The sequence below is a fragment of the Phoca vitulina genome, unplaced genomic scaffold, assembly GCF_004348235.1.
Source record: "Phoca vitulina isolate PV1807 unplaced genomic scaffold, GSC_HSeal_1.0 scaffold5, whole genome shotgun sequence".
In the NCBI taxonomy this organism is placed as follows: domain Eukaryota; kingdom Metazoa; phylum Chordata; class Mammalia; order Carnivora; family Phocidae; genus Phoca; species Phoca vitulina.
In genome coordinates this window covers 63,953,155-63,970,538 of record NW_022589708.1, presented here as the reverse complement: position 1 = coordinate 63,970,538, position 17,384 = coordinate 63,953,155, and the positions used below count along the sequence as shown (strand labels likewise).

The following is a 17,384-nucleotide window of genomic DNA, read 5'->3' as shown; positions in this document are numbered from 1 at the left end:
AAGACTTTTTGTGTAATATAAGATAATCCTCCAGTTTTTCTAACTTTTTCTATTTTTCTATTTTTTGCTTTCCTTACTAAGGTCAGTCCTCTTATTGAAGTTATGAACAGGCAAATTTAGTTGGTGAAGATGCCTTTGTGTCAGACGCATAGAAGTCACACATCTAGTGCATATACTATGGTGCAGATTAGTGTAATATCTAATTACAGGAATAAACACCAAATTACTAAGGGAGTAATGCCCATCAAGTCACTGAACTGTAGTGTAGGTAGAAAAGCTGACAGTAGTACATTGGTAGCCAGAAGATATGAGTTGACTAATTCACCATAGAAATGCCTTGAAAGGACCTACACCAGCATGAAACACTGAGACACAATGAATAGGAGAGACATGAGTAGATGATAAAGAACCTGGATCAGGAAAGGAGAAAAAAATTCTCATACCTAGTTTCTGACAGATCTTTACTCTATGCATCACCATCTGCCTTCATTATGACTCTAAAGTGAAATGGCAAATCATAGTGTTCTTACATTATATATCTGGATATTGTAGGGATAAAGAGGATATGAACCTTGGAAGAGCCCACTGGGGTTTGAATCCTGGATCTGCTGTTTCCTGATGGTGAGGACGTTAATAAGTTATTAAATTTTTAGTGTGCTTTTTTCCTGATCTGTAAGGGACAATAGAAACATTTATCATATAAAGTTATTGTAAAATTAATTGAACTTAATACATGAGGAATACAGCAGTTCCTAGATGCTACTGTATATTCAATAAATGCTAGGTATTACCATTATTACATATACACATACATATATTTACATGTGTGAGGATATGTGTATACACACATATGTCCATATACATACAAGGTCACTGACAGTCTTCTACAAAAATATATAATTGCTAGATTTTAGAGCCTCTCCTCTGCAGACTATATGGGCCAACAAACCCCTTGGTGCTATCAAGTTCAAAGAATCTCCTATCTAGTCATCACATCACCCGATTACTCTCCTTGGACATAAAGGTCAAATTCACATTTGCAGACTGGGATGCAAGGAATAGCTCAAAGCATACTACTAGGGCCCCACTTCCGATGTCTCCATATCCAGAAGGGAAGATGACAACTGAACTCCATCTGATAGTGTTGGCGAGGCAGGGGCAGGATTTAACTTCTTACATCATTTCTGGGCCTAAATTCAAAATCGGTTTGGCAACTGAGCTGGGATATGAGTGGGCAGTAATGGGAAGTTGAAAATGCAGAGGCAAAGGGAATAAGGTGGGAGGTGATAAACCCAATGTTGAATACATTAAATTATCGAACGTGGCAAATAAACAAAATGCACTTTAGGTCATGGGAAGGTAGAGTCAGTAGATATTGTTAGTTCTCTGAAATCACAAAGGGCCACAGATGGTAGAAATCCCACATCTATTCATCAATACCCCTGTTCAGGGTGTATATGAAAGATTGTTTTAAACTATCATGGCAGATGGATGAAAAACTTCCAGTCATTTCTAGGTGGCTACCTAGAAGTTTTCTTAAAAATGAGTAGAGATATGGAGGTAGAAAATGATGCAGTTTTGAAGGAACCACCATTTGCCCATTGAATTATGTAGGTGAATAATAAGAGAGAATGGTAGATGGAAACAGAAGCAGGTTTGGTCCTGATCCCGGCCAGCCCTCAATGGGTTGTTTCCCCAGTCTCTGATGAGCCACCAGCAGTTTCTGCACCCAGGAGTGGCATGTTCACAAGGGGTGTTCTACTTTTCCTCAGAGTCTCCTGGGGACACATTTCCTGAGGACTGTCTTCCATTACAATGAGAATCCAGAAGGGAAAAAGAAGAGACACAATGGGAATGGATACTAGTTATCCTTATAAGATGAAAGGATATAGTCACTTCTGTTTTCCCCCTCCTTTCCCTATCTCTTTTCATATAACATCGAGCACATATTTCTGAGAAAATTAAATTGTACAAAATAGGGTGTCCTTATACCTTCTTTCCAGAAACAACAGTTGATATCACAAAACAGAGTCTCTCATCTACACTGCCAATTTATACAGACAGATGATATAAGTGAAGAGTTATATTTGTTTCAAATGTGTTAGATCCTATAAACAGACAAATTTTTCGCTCTAGTCTCAAGGTCAAGAATAAAGTCATTTCCTTTATGCCTGCTAATCTCTTTTCCTTGCCACTGAACTCCTTTCTGCCTCCCTGACAACTGCTCCTCAGACTATCTTGGCTAACACATTTCCTGGGCTAAAAATAACACTCAGTGGTTAATTATCTGTTTATTGAGGTTGGAATGAATTTAACTAGTCTAGGATGCAGAGAAGAAAGCTCTGTGTTTTGGAAACAGCAGAGCCCACACAGTAACTGACCGACGAGCACTTTCTGCTCCAGCGTGTAGGACAACAGAGGGGAGAACGGAACAGAAGCAGCACATAAAAGAGCCAGAGGAGAAAACAGTTTCACAGGCCTCTGCCAGCATTTGTCATCACTCTTTTTTTTTTTTTTTTTTTTTTTAAAGATTTTATTTATTTATTTGAGAGAGAGAGCACAAGAGGGGGGAGCGGGAGAGGGAGAAGCAGACTCCCTGCTGAGCAGGGAGCCCAATGCGGTACTCGATCCAGGGACTCCAGGATCATGACCTGAGCCGAAGGCAGTCGCTTAACCAACTGAGCCACCCAGGCGCCCCATTTGTCATCACTCTTAAAAACAAAGAAGAATACAGATAAAGTGTCTGTTCAAAGGGAATTATTCCTTGGTGTCATTTTTCATTCTTTCTCCCTCTCTCCTCTCATTGTCAGCCATGCTTGTTTGTCTGCAAAGTTCCTTCCATGCTGGCCCGCCTCCCTATCCCGTCCGTCCTATCTCTAACCTAGTCGTCAATTTCTCACAACGATTATTAACTCATGGGCTTCCCTCCCTCTCTGTTTTAAAAACAACTTAATTTATGTTCTTAAAAGTGAGAGATGCATCATGTCCTCTCCCTCATCATCATTTTCAGGATTTCCACTTGCCATGAGTACCAGCGCTGCCTGTCCACATCCTGGTCTGGGCAGCCTTGTGATAGCTCCCTGAGTTAAAGCACATCTCAGTCTGTACAGAATGATTATGAAGCATGTGTGAAGAATGACCTGAAAATAAGGGATAAGCTATTATACATGAGGAAATGAGTCACTGAAAACATAGACCTGTAACCGTCGGTAGGAATTCTCCAAAGGAGCTCAACCTACAACCCACAGGATATGAGGGCAAATGAGAACTTTAAGGAGTTTTCTACCCCAAGGCACTGCTATCTTTGTGAATATTGAAAGCTTTTGTATGTAAACTAGATCTTCATATGATTGCTAAAGCTCTATTAAAATATATTTGCTAAAGCTCTATTAAATATATATTTGCTCATTGTATTAGTTTCCAAGGGCTGCCATTACAAAGTACTGTACAAACCAGGTGACTTAAAACAATAGAATTTATTATCTCACAGTCTGGAAGTTTAAAGTCCAAAATCAAGGCATTGAGAAGGCTGTGTTCTCTCTAAGACTCGGGATAGAATCCTTCTTTGTCTTTTCCTACCTCCTGGTAGTGGCTGGCAATCCTTGCCTTGCAGCTGGATCTTTCCAATCTCTGTCTGTCTCATATCCTCTCTGTTCTTTTTTTTTTTTTTAAGATTTTATTTATTTATTTGACAGACAGAGAGAGAGAGAGAGAAAGGGAGGCAGCAAGTGAGCACAGCAGGGCCAGCGGCAGAGGGAGAGTGAGAAGCAGGCTCCCCGCTGAGCAGTGAGCCTGATGTAGGGCTCGATCCCAGGATACTGGGATCATGACCTGAGCTGAAGGCAGACGCCTAACTGACTGAGCCACCCAGGTGCCCTGACATCCTCTTCTCTGTTCTTATAAGGACACCAGTCCGATTGGATTAAGGGCCTGTTCTACTCCAATTTGACCTCATCTTAACTAATTTCATCTGCTATAACTCTTTTCCCAAATATGATCAAATTCTGAGGTACTTGAGGTTAGAACCTTAACATATCTTTTGGTGGGGGACATAATTTAATTTAGTCCCCCCAAATTCCCAATTACTCATTTTATAGGAGTTGCCTCACATACAGCTTTTGGTTCTATAGTTTACATAAAAATTGCTCTTTTAAGTGCTCCCAATACATTTCAAACTCATAAGTATTATTAAAAACTCTGTCTTCCACTCTACATTCAATCTGCCTCCCTCTCCTGATTCTGTTTTTCTATGTCCTTATTTTCTCACCAAGACTGATGATAAATGACAATTAAGTAAGAAGGAATAAAGAAGAGTAAGTTATCAATAACATTATGATGTGAGGGGAGTCAACATGTAGGCAGCCAGCCATCCATATGATGCAAGTTTAAGATTGTCTGTAAAAAAAGTTCTGTATGTAAAACCATCTCCTATATCAGTCTGCTACTATAATTAAATTTTCTTCCTAAGGGCTTTCTGGAGATGCATGCATTTTAACTGGCCTAAGATATTGCCTTGCTTAGGCAAGCAAAGCATTAAATATATACACCAGTGTTACCTAGTTGAGATAGGGCTCTTACACAATGGGATGAAAATAAACAAAAACCAAAGTTTTGGTGGCTAAAAAAATGAGAGGCAAGAAATGTTGATCTGGATCAGTATTATACACCCAGTGAACAACTCTAAGGACAAAGGGAGAAATATATAGATGCTAATGATCTGAGAGAAGACATCTGAGATCAGGTATATAATAGAAATCTTTAACATAAGACTACCTAGAGTTTTGCCTGGTTTGATCATATTCTCTAAGGTTAAATTACCAGCAGATTTTTTTTTCTATTGGAAAATTACCACTTGAAAGTCATGGAGATATGAATAACTTGATGAATTCATAATTAATTATTTTGGGCTATCACATTTCTTACCCACCTGCATGCAAATATTGGGTAGTGACACAACACTTACCTACATGAGACACAACCCCTCTCTGCCCACTCATGGCCTAAGTTAAGATCTAGGGAGTTCCTGGCATCAAAAAACTATATTCTTTAACTCCAATTCCCTCTGCCCATATGTAATTCACTATTCAAGAACAATAACTAGAAAACAAACCACCTAAGTTTAAAAAAGGGGGGGGGCAAGATTTGAACAAACACCATCAAAAGATATACTGATGTCAAATACAGATGTGAAAGATGTTCAACATTTTTCATCATTAGGGAAATGCAATTAAAACCACAATGAGATATCATTACACACCCATTAGAATGGCTAAAATAAAAAAGACTAACCATGATATGGGTTGGTAGGAATATGGAGAAACTGGAACTCTCATACGTTGCTCATCAAAATGTAACCACTTTGGAAAACAGTTTGCAATTAAAAAAACAAAACAAAACAAAATGGAACCTACATTTACCATAGGATGAACTCATTCCAGTCTGGGGCATTTAAGCAAAAGAAAAGAAGGCATATGTCCATACGAAGACTTGCATACAAATGTCACAGTAGTTTTGTTTGTAGTAGCCAAAACCAAGAACAATTCAAATTTCCATCAACTAGTGAATGGATAAACAAAACGTGGCATGACCCTACTATGGAAGAACACTCAGCAATAGAAAGGAAGGAACTATCGATGTGCACACACAGTTGAATCTCAAAATAAGGAGGCTGAATGAAAAGTTGGAGGGAAAAAAGCACATATTGTATAATTCCATGTATTTTAACTCTAGAAAATGCAAACTAATCCACGGTGACAGAAAGTTGATCAGCAGTTGCCGGAGAAGGGGCAAAAGTGGGCAGAGAAAAATGATAAAAGAGCAAAAGGCAACTTGTGGGGGTGATAGATATGTTCACTATTGTAATTGTGGTGATATTTTCACAGGTGTACCGTATTATAAAAACTTGTCAAAGTATTCACTTCAAGCATGTGCAGTTTATTGTCTGTCAATTTCACCTCAGTCGAGTCATTTAAAAATGTCTGTCCCTATTTTGCTGGTGCCACAAGCACATTCAGAATGATCTACCTCCCCTCTGTGACCAGGACTATCAAGCAGGCTTCTTTTGTATTCATCTCCTTGGTTCATTTCAATACCACTCCTTAGTTCCGATGATGAGATATTATCATAACATCAGATGTCATTATTTTAGCCCTAAACTAGGAAAATCAGTCTGTTTTCTGCCCATGGCTATTAGCCTCTGAGTTCTCCTCACCTATGCACCACACTGCTGAGAGGATCCTCACAAAATGCAAATTTAACTGTGTCTCCTTCTCCTTTGTAAGTCTGCGTGCTTATTTCATGGACTCCAGGAAATAGCCCTAGGTTTATGCAAGGCCTTCAAGGCCCTTAGCTCCTTTATCACGACCCCTCTCCCCTCTCCTTCACCCCTTCCCCTCAGCTTGCATAGTTCTGCTTCAGACATACAAACAATTCGTGTTCTGACCATGTCTGGATCTTTCCAACTATTGCAGGCTTGCAGATGCTGATACTTCTGTCTGGAATTATGCATCCCCCATTTCCTCATAGTGAAGCCCTGCAGGTCTTCCAACCCAGCTGCTAACTCTCCTGGACACTCCTACAGGCAACTGTTCTTTTTTTTCATTCAGTATTGATACTGTACCTTGAACATACATTTACGTTGCACTTACTCCCCTCATCTCCTGCATTTTAATTATGGCTTGTAGTGAGCTATTTGAGAAAGGTCTGTCATGTTTCATCACATGATCCCTTGCACCAGTACCTAGCTGTGATAGGTCAATGAATGTTTATTCAATTAAATTAAATGCTGACCATAGTTCAAGGCTTATGGGTCCATTTAATCAGGCACGAACCACTCTGTAAGTTCCAAAGAAAGACCTGGCCAAAGTCCTTAACCTCAACAAAGGATGCTTTATACTCTTGTGCTTATTCCCAGGAATAACAAAATTAGCAGCTTCTCCTTCTTACTGTAACGTGAACTAGTCCAGGCAGCTTCCTAGGGGATCCACTGTGTTGCCTGATGGTAGGGTGAGAAGGTTGCTTCAGTCCAGAGTAGATGTCAACGCTTAAGGGCTACTGAAGATCAGTTTTTTAAAGACATCTTTACAAGGAGCCCAGAGACAGAGTATTTCAAATAGTTGGCAAGAAAATTCATTTCAGAGAAATGTGGCTCAATTCCATGAGAATCCATGAAAGAGGGGCAAGGTCTGAAGGTGGCAAACATGGTCTTCAGTTTTTCATTTAAAAGAGGATAATAATGATATTTTTTCCCTACCTTGCTCTTTTGAGTAATCAGAGATATGCATATCTGATGAAGAATGTTAAAAACAAGATAAACCAATCTCAAGGAAATTGTTTCCTTGAATATAAAACTATTGATGATGTACAAATATTGGGAAGAAAATACCAATTTTGGACTCTTGTGCAAGAAAACATTAAAGTTGAAAATGCATACAAATGGATTATAAATCTTTTCAAAATCACCTTTAGTTTCTATACAACAGATAGGTAGTGTTCACTATTCATATAAAATTGAAACACTTTAAAAGTAGGTTCAAAGTTTTGTTCTCTTATGAGGTTAAGAACATATATTAGACAACATATATTGATAGGTTAAAGCAAATTGTATTTTGAATTCTCAATCGTATCACTCAGTTCCAAAAGGTAAATACATTTCCAAATTCCATTTCTTCAATTTATAAGCTTCCCCATAATACAATCTGTACATAGGGATTGTCTTTAAAAGATTTTCGGCACTTATCTTTTTTTTTAAATTAACTATATTCCCTATGCTGTACATTGTATCCCCATGTCTTATTTCTTTTATAACTGGAAGTTTGTGCCTTTTAATCCCCTTCTATGTTGCCCATCCCCCCGATCCCTTCCCTCTGGCAACCACCAGATTGTTCTCTGTATTTATAAGTCTGTTTCTGTTTTGTTTTGTTTGTTCATTTGTTTTGTTTTTTAGATTCTACATATAAGTGAAATCATATGGTATTTGTCTTTCTCTGTCTGACATTTTGCAAGTAGTAATCGTTAAATATCACAAGATGTGAACATAGTGTTTAGGAGTTTGTTATGCATATATAATCTGATTATAAAATCCAAGGCAAATTCTATAATAAGCTTAGCATGTAGAAAGAGTTCAATATCTATTAAGTTTCCTACGTCAGCACCAGTATCCATTCCAACCTCCCCCCCACCAAGACAGTATGATTCAGGCAAGTCCCATGGACAGTAATCCAATGACTCTCAATTGTCCTGCTCCCCTGGGATGTCCAAAATTGCATATCTACTTTCCTAGCAGCAGAACCAGACTGTCCCTCTACAGTTGCTTACATTAAACCAGGAATGGCTCATTATGAGATGAAAAGGACTCATACAAAACTACAGCTCATTGGATTCACCTTTAATCTTTCATTTGCATTTAAGAAATGATAAAAGATAGCAAATGACAGAGATTTAGGTCCCAGAGTTGAAAGAACTGTGCCTTTCCAACCGGGGTTCTTCCCACTAATCCTGTCTCTGGCCCGAGTCTCCTGATTGATACAGACTCAGGGAGGAGGAAGGACCAGCAGTCACCATGTCCTCCATCTTGCCGGCATCCTCTCTATCCTAAAAAAGGGATGGGATTTCTTAGTTCAGACAGACAAGAGGCTTCCACACTTGATAGTAAATAGGGTTACAATCTTAGCAATAATAAAGATAATGATAATCACACACAATGCCTTTCTATTTTTGATACCTAGACTTTTGGTAGAAGTAAATGAAAGCTATAAGGAGGTTTGCAAATGCTCAAGAATTTCTTGCTAAATTCTTCTCTAGTGGTAGAAAGTCCATTTGATAACAAGCAGAACCTATCTGTTTCACATCATCTAGACATATTATTGCCAACTGTGAGTAACTATTTAACTACCTCCAAACATTTATAATGCAATTTTGGTGCATCATACATATAAGAAATGTAGTCAAAATATTTACTTATATTTCCATCACAGTAATTTTACTCTGCCCAAAACATTGTTGAAAGCTGAAGACAGTTTGAGCTTTTTTTTCCTTTTACTAAATTCAGTTAAGATGATGGTACATATTCTGGACACTTCCTTAGGTGCCTCATTCCCTAATCCCAGTGGAATTCAAAAGTCCCAACAGGAATTCAAAAAGGGAATATTTTCATACCTAGTCCCAAAATTTAAGAACAGTAAGATTATATAAAACATATAATATTTAATTTGAAAGTCCTCACTTTCAGGACATCATTTATTTAGTTAGTTGAAAGTGGAAAAGCTAGAAGTCCAAAGAGTGGCAAAGAAACTTCCCTTTTCTTTCTCCTTGTAAATAAATGGCATCCAAGTGATATCTACCTTCTGGGCATGCTGAAGATAGGATTCTCACTTAGCAAAGGGCTAGGGAAGCCTTTATGACATAATTTCTTGAAATTGACATACTCTCACTATTTTATTTTTACTGCAGTGGTCTTCTGTCATGTCTGCACAAGTTACAAGTCTGCACAGATTAAGGAAATGTCTTCCTCCAACTGGAACTAAGTTCAAGAGAAAATTTTCCATCCTGATGTTACAGGATTTCTTTTCCTTTAGCACCCGGGGTTCTTGTTCACGCCGCTTCGAAGAATGAAGAGGTAGACCAGACAAAGAGCAGTGGACAGTAAAGCAAAGTGTCTTGAGCAATAGAAGTTTATTGAGCCATAGTACAAAGCTTCCGAAGAGGAAGGGGACCCCATTGGGTTGCCACAGGAATTTCTAAGTGTATGGGTTTTTAATGGGCTTGTTGGCTGGCTGTCTTAATCTGATTAACCCTCCATGAGCCTGTCACCCAATCAGGTTTTTGTCATCTACCTATCACGTGGGAAAGGGTGGAAGGCTCCTACCAGGGTGGTGTAAAATCCTTTTAAGGGTGGTTTCCTCCTAGGGTGGGGGAGGGGGTTCCTCCTTTGTCCTTACCTGCCTTCCAGCTATCCTTCATTACTGGGATCTTATGGAGGCAGGAAACACTGGGCAGAAAAAACATGGGCTGTCTCTTTTGAGGTAGTTTTTCACAGTGTCACTGCAATACTGACCTCAAAAGGTACCTAAGTTTTTAAAGATTGAGAATATGGTTTGGGTTGAGGATTTAGAACATTCTCTCATTATGTAAAAGGTGATAATACCTTCTGGTACTAAATGTCAGCATCCAGATGCTGTCCAATACTTAGATTTGAAGGAAATCCAGAGCATCATAAGCATCAGTCGTATTACACTGGAGAGATGTCAATAAGTACAAAGTACAGATCATCTTGTCCTTGTGAAGAGTATAGAATTAATGTTTAACAAGAACATTATTCATAATCAGTAATCATTGTGAAATTACTAGTTAAGTGAGGAAGGCAAAACTTTGTATGTGAAGCAACTAAAGAATGAAAAATTATATCCTCTTTCATCATTCACCTTTCTTCCCTTTATGTAGACATTCCAAGCTCCATAATCTGTCCCAAACATGCCACCTCCTCATTCAGCCACTCTGACAACCACGCCATCTTCTTCTGCTCTGACCAGCTTTCATTCAGAGAAAGCCTTCCAGAAACACCCTTTGCAGTGGTGGGTTTTCTCTCTATATACATATACCAGCTTCAATTATAATGCATAATATCACAGTTAATTCCTTATTGACATATTTACCTCTGTATACCCTCTTACCTACTTGACATTATTTATCTCTGTATCTAATGCATTACAGAGTTTCTGGTACAAAGAAGATTCTTGAGAAATATTTTTAGAATGAATGAGTAAATATATAAATAGCAACAGTGGAAAGACAAAATTTATCTACTGCTTTCAAAATCGTGCCTAGGTTATTTTACGGCTTTAATACTGCTGTTTAGCATGGAAGAAGAGGCTGAGTCTAAACATATGGCCAAGGGCTAAAAAAAGAAGAGCAAACAATAAGATATCCTTTGTAAAAGAAGTCAAAGATATATAGTACACTATAGAACTGGCTTTATTACTCTGTCCTATGAATTTGGAGAAAATTATCTTCTCAATAAATAAAGTTGACACTGATATAAGAAAAAGGAACTATTTGCTTTAATTTTGTTTCAATTTTAATTACTAATTTCTGACTCTTGGTGGATTCTTAGACTTCTACTCTCCTGGTTTATGTAAACAGTGAGATAAAACACTGAGCCCCAGCTTATGTATAAGATTTAAAGTATCAACAAAGTAAGTGTTGACGGTGAATGTGTTTTAATAGGCAATCCATGAAGAATAAAATAAATTAAAAAATTCACAAAACTTTTTTTTTGGGAGGTGCTATTTAGTTTAGTTTTAGAAGGAGCTGCTTATTTATGCTTTTCAGACTTTGAGAGTGTAAGTTACTACTCCCACCCCCAAGAAAAAGTAGTTCATACAATTTTCTCATTCCTATTTTTCAACTATGGTAGAATTAATTTTATAGCTTTGGTATGGAAATTATTTGTTTTCACATCAAAGAGAAGGACACGCTTAGAAATTTAAATATCAGATGATTGTTTCCTAGCTTAATATACTATTAAATGTATACATTCTACTTACCAATCCTGTTATTTAACCCTTCTCCTGTTAGAAAAAACTCAGCTGGTAACTAACCTTCTTTATGGTCTTGAATTGCTCTTATCTCTAAGGTGTAAGATCTATGGGACCGAAGATATCTGGCCATGGATTTTATTAGTTATAAATTTTCAATCAATAAGGAAACTATTTTTGTCCATTCAGACTGCTATACCAGAATATCATAGACTGGGGGGCTTATAAATAACAAATATTTATTGCTCATAGTTCTGGAGGCTAAGAAGCCACTTCCGGACTCACAGACAGTCTTCTGACTCTAAGCTACCATGGTAGAAGGGGAGAGGGCTCTCTCTGGGGCCTCTTTTATCAGGGCACTAATCGTATTCATGACAACTCCACAGTTGACCTAATAACCTCCCAAAGACCTCACCTCCAAACATCATCACTTTGGGGATTAGGTTTCAACATATGAATTGAAGGGGTATGGTAGAGCACAAAGGTTCAGTCTATAGCACAAAGTAAATGAAGACAAAGAATTCTTTTTTTTTTAAAGACAAAGAATTTTTGAAGAGAAAGATAGACTGTGACTTTATCAAGGTAAAGTTCTGAGAAATAAATTTCCTGGGTCTATACAATGCTATAAAATATGCAATTAGGTATTCTCTCTTAGGCCAGGAAAGGTTGGTTTTATACTCTAAAATGAGATCTTATTTAAAAATCCTCTTCCCAGAATAACCACAAACAAAATCTATTGTGAATATATGAATTCTCAGTTAACATTACAGTGAATCAGTTTAGATAAAATAGCATTATACATATTTTGTTTTAATAGTAAAGCTCTATTATTGCTGCCCATTTTGTAAATCTGCTTTTGCTTGCATTGTGCAAACTGACAAAGATAAGGTATTACACAAATTATTTTAATATCTTTTTTTAAAGATGTATTTATTTATTTTAGAGAGAGAGAGATAGCACAAGTGGGGGGAGGGAGAGAATCCTCAAGTGGACTCCAGACTGAGCACAGACTCCCTATGCAGGGCTCCATCCTAGGAGCTCATGATCTCACACGCTGAGATCATGACCTGAGCCAAAACCAAGAGTCAGATGCTCAACCAACTGAACCAACCAGACGCCCCTATTTTAATATTCTTTTAAATGAATGGTCATAGTAATAGTTATTTCAAACAGAAGAACCTCTTTGCAGCATATTCTATGGGGTTATCATGTGAGCAATAGTACTTTGAAAATGTTAGGTGTGATAAAAATGTTGCCATGACAATCTAATCGTAACTCTATTCAAATTTGAAGTAACTAATTAGTTATGGAATAAACAAATCTCTGATTCTAGCTTACAAATTCCTAAATTCTGTAACATTTAAGTTTTCTTTTTCCCCTGAGGCTTAAGTTCCTAGAATTAATGGATCGCCCAAGTGTTGACAAATTCAAAGTCCACATTGATTATTTTCCCTACCACTCAAGATATGAGTCTCACTGTAGGATGTAACAAACATATTTAAGAAAGAAATTAGTAGTTTCTGAAGATGTTTAAACTGAGTAAGTTTTGGAAGATGGTGGAGTAGGATGACCCTAGGCTCACCTCTTGCCGCGTGGCCTCCTAGAGAGCACCCACATCGGCATAATAACCCAGGAAGCAGCCCAAAAAATGGCAGAACAGACTCTCTGCAACCCGGCATAGACAAGAGGCCACAGAGAAGCAGATCCACCCCCTCCGATCACTCTTGGCAAGATCCCATCAAACTGGTACCCCAAGACAGTGTGCGTGCAGACCAGCACCACCCCCAGTGAGTCCTGCTCCAGGGAGAAAGGAAGATAACCACACACCAGTCTGACTGTGACCCCAGCAGTGGGCTGGGGGCAGGCAGCTGGTCTGACTGCAGGCCCCACCCACCAACAAAAGCTTCTCAGGGGACAACACAGGGAAAGTGCCTGCAGTTTGGGGCTACTTCACCTCTGCAAACACCTGGTCTGACTCAACTCAAGCCCAAGGCAGCCCTGGACTGGCCCACTAACACCAGAAGCACCAGACTCTGCCCACAACAGGCAGAGAGCCATCGCAGACAATAGGACTGAAGGCAAACACATCCCAGCCACAATGGTAGGACACCCCTGGAGCAACACACACAGGAGACACTCCCTGAAGCACCATTTTTTTACATAGGAGATGTAAAAAAGAACCAAGTAGAGCTATTGGACTCACTAAATGGGAATAAAAATAGGCTACCTGGAATAAATAGCAAACAAGAGGAAGTAGAAGAACAGATCAGCCACTTGGAGGACAGAGTAATGGAAAGTAATCAAGCTGAGCAGATGAGAGGGGGGAAAATACGTAAAATGAGAATAGACCCAGGGAACTCAGGGACACTGTCAAGCATAACAGTTGCATGATAGGGATCCCAGAAGGAGAAGAGCAAGAAAAGGGGACAGAAGATTTGTCTGAGGAAATAATAGCTAAAAACTTCCTGAATCTGGGGAAGGAAAGAGAAATCCAGATCCAGGAGGCACAGAGAGCCCCCAACACAACAAACCCAAAGAAGTCTGCACCAAGACACAAAGTAAATAAGATGGCCAAAAGTAGTGATAAAGAGAGAATTTTAAAAGCAGCAGAGAAAGGAAAGCAGTGACACACAAGGCAAACCCCATACGGCTATCAGTGGGTTTTTCAGCAGAAACTCTGTAGGCCAGAAGAGAGCAGCATGATCAATTCCAACCGCTAAGAGGAAAAAATCCACAGCCAAGAATACTCTATCCAGCAAGGCTTTCATTTAGAATAAAAGGAGAGAGAGATTTTCCCAGAAAAACAAAAGTTAAAAGCAAAACCAGCCATGTCCCTGTGACACATGATGCCATCAGCCTGTGGGTCCCAAATTCCCAGTCCAGCCGCCCTCCTGCCCAAGTCAGCATGCACGGCCTGCCACCTGCTCGATGCCAAGCCAACACGCCTTCACCTCAGATTGCCAAGGGCTCAAACTGGCACTCTTCCCCTCAAATTCCAGCCCCTGTGCTCAAGTGTGTGACAAAAGTGGGCATAATTATAACAGCAGAATGAAGCAACCCAAACAGTGACACTTTTTCTGTGGAATATAGAATGGATAAAAGGAGTGTGCTAGGCTGAGAACATCTCCAACAAGCACATCAAAGAATAATCCATACAGCATGATTCTGGTTAGTATTTAAAAAAATAAGAAAAAACCTGAGAAGAATAAAACAAGATGAAATCAGAGAGGGAGACAAACCATAAGAGACTCTTAAGCATAGGAAACAAACTAAGGGTTGCTGGAGGGGAGGTGGGTCGGGGGATGGGGTAACTGGGTGATGGGCCTGAAAGAGGGCACGTGATGGAATGAGCACTGAGTGTTCTATGCAACTGATGAATCACTGAACTCTACCTCTGAAACTAATAATACACTATATGTTAATTAATTGAATTTAAATATAAAAAAGGAACCCCCCCCCAAAATAAACTAAACTGAGTAACTTTCTGTACTTATTTGCATATGTTTCACATTAAATGCTCGGCTTGTTTACCTTGCCCAGTGAGTACAGACATCAACTTTCCTCAGTGTAATGCAGTGCTGTCCCAAGAAATACCATGGAAACATATGTGCAATTTTAAATTGTCTAATAGACACCTTTTTAAAAAAGGAAAAAAGAAACACGTGAAATTAATTTCAATAATAGGTTTTAAATTAATCCAACGTATCTAAAATTTTATTTTGAGATATAAGCAATTTAAAATTTATTAATAAGATTTTTTCCTTCTTTTGTTTTGCACCAAGACTTTTAAATCTGGTGTGTATTTGACACTTGGAACATACCTGAAATTTTAAAAGAAATCTCTCAGAGGATCACTAAGTACTGACTGCAGAGAACATTAATTTTGTTGTTTCAGTGGCTGTTAATAAAAGGTTTATTCTAGAGGAGAGTGACTGTTCTTTCCCTGGCTGCTCTTCTCTACAAAAGGTGACAAGCAGGCAGTCACTTATATTTAGTGATTCCTGCACATCTTCCTCCCCCACCCCCAATGCTACATGATGTAGGAGATTTGCATTTCTCTCTCCCCTTATGGTGTCCCTTCCTAATCGTGCTAAAACAAGATTAAATAATGGGAATCTGTAAGGTTTGTTCTTAGGATGTGTTTCGGAAACAGATAGTGCTGCCCAGGTGGTGAGACCTGCTCGCACACATTTCTCATTGCCACCTGATCAATAAGCAACCCACTGGTGTTAATAGTTTCTATTTTAAATGTAAATAACACCACAGTAGTTCAGTCTATCAGTCACTGACAACTTTGTAGGTAATATATTTTTTTAAGATTTTATTTATTTATTTATTTGAGAGAGAGAGAGCAAGCGAGCAAGAGAGAGCACAAGCGGTGGGGGTGGGGGGGCGCAGAGGGATTGGGATAAGTAGACTCCTCGCTGAGCAGGAAGCGGGGACACAGAGCTCTATCCCAGACACTGGGATCATGACCTGAGTCGAAGGCAGACACTTAACTGACTGAGCCACACAGGTGCCCTATAGGTAATATTTTTGAACAGGAAATCAGATTACTTTCCTCCTTGCTAAGATTATTTTTAAGAGCATGAGAGGGCTGTTAAGTTTTGATTTGGGAGCACTTCCTCAGTGGGTTGGCTTGAAAAAAGTTCTGCCAAAGGAAAAACTCATAGCCCTGGAAAGGCATGTCTAGAGATGGGGGTGGAGGGGCAGGACCAAAATGGATGAGAGGGGGTGGAAAGACATGATCTGCATATTAGCAAACATCTCAATGCCTGCAATCTTAAAATTGCAAATGCCTGGCTCATTATTTATATCTGTTTTTATTCCTCAAAGGAGAGAGAAATAGATGGTATTTGCTTCTAATGTGTATGATGCACATGATTGAAAAAGCTGAATTACAAAAACACAGGCTCACACATGCATCATCTGTGTCTGACCTACAAAGAGTTGTCTTTTTTAGAAAGTTAGAAGTGGAAGGTACTTCAAAAATCATCAAGACTCACCTTTTCATTTACAACCAGGAAACTGAGGTCCATGGAGGTCAGATGAATTTTCCAGAGCCACAGAACTAGTTAGCAGCCGAGGCAGATTTAGCTGCCTATCAGATGTGGTGCTGACTGGGACTGTGGGGTGAGGGGCAGGAGCTCAGGACTGAAGCCAACTCCATAATGAAGCCACAGTTGCAGGGCTATAATACTAACTCAGTAATTATAGTTTTTGGGTACCGGCAGTCTCACTACCATCACCTTGTAACATTTTGCATTCTTTTACGTAGACAATGAAAGACATAAATTCAATAACAATGGTTTAACCAAGCTCTAAAAACTGGATGAGATAAAAGCTAAACATTCAGTTCCAAAGTACTGGCGTCGTGGTCAAGAGGGTTTTTCTTTTCTTTCTCTTGATCTTACGAGTACCCGAGATTGTTGTAAACTCTATAATATCTCACAATCTAGAGAACAAATAACTGTGAAGGGAAATATTGTTCCCTCCAAAGAAAAATGAGTATTTCCATTGCCTTCTCCTCTAAGTCTTACTTATTAGTGCTTTCTAAAGGGAATTACAAGAATGTCTCAAGCTTGAAGGATTGACGGAGAAGAGTAATTTTATGTGGGATGAGAGATAGTGGCTTGGTCATATATCAGGGGAAAAGAAAGAGAATCCAAAGAGGAAAAAAAAAAAATCCTTGGGTGCTTTGTTTCACAGTTCAGTGTAGCTTTTCTGGAACTTTCCAGACAAGGCAAAAATTCTAGAGGGTCAAGGAGAGGAATCACCTATTGATTCTAAAGATTGGTGGAGCAATTTTCCCTGCTAAAAGAGACAAGTGCCCAGAAAGATGAGATGAGT

At 38.9% G+C, this 17,384-nt stretch overlaps 1 protein-coding gene across 5 annotated transcripts in view; it reads right to left on the bottom strand.

Annotated features, from left to right (window-relative positions):
* The window catches only part of TRPC4 (transient receptor potential cation channel subfamily C member 4), a 192,201-nt gene that overhangs the window by 64,886 nt on the left and 109,931 nt on the right, over nucleotides 1–17,384 (bottom strand). The window lies entirely within an intron of this gene.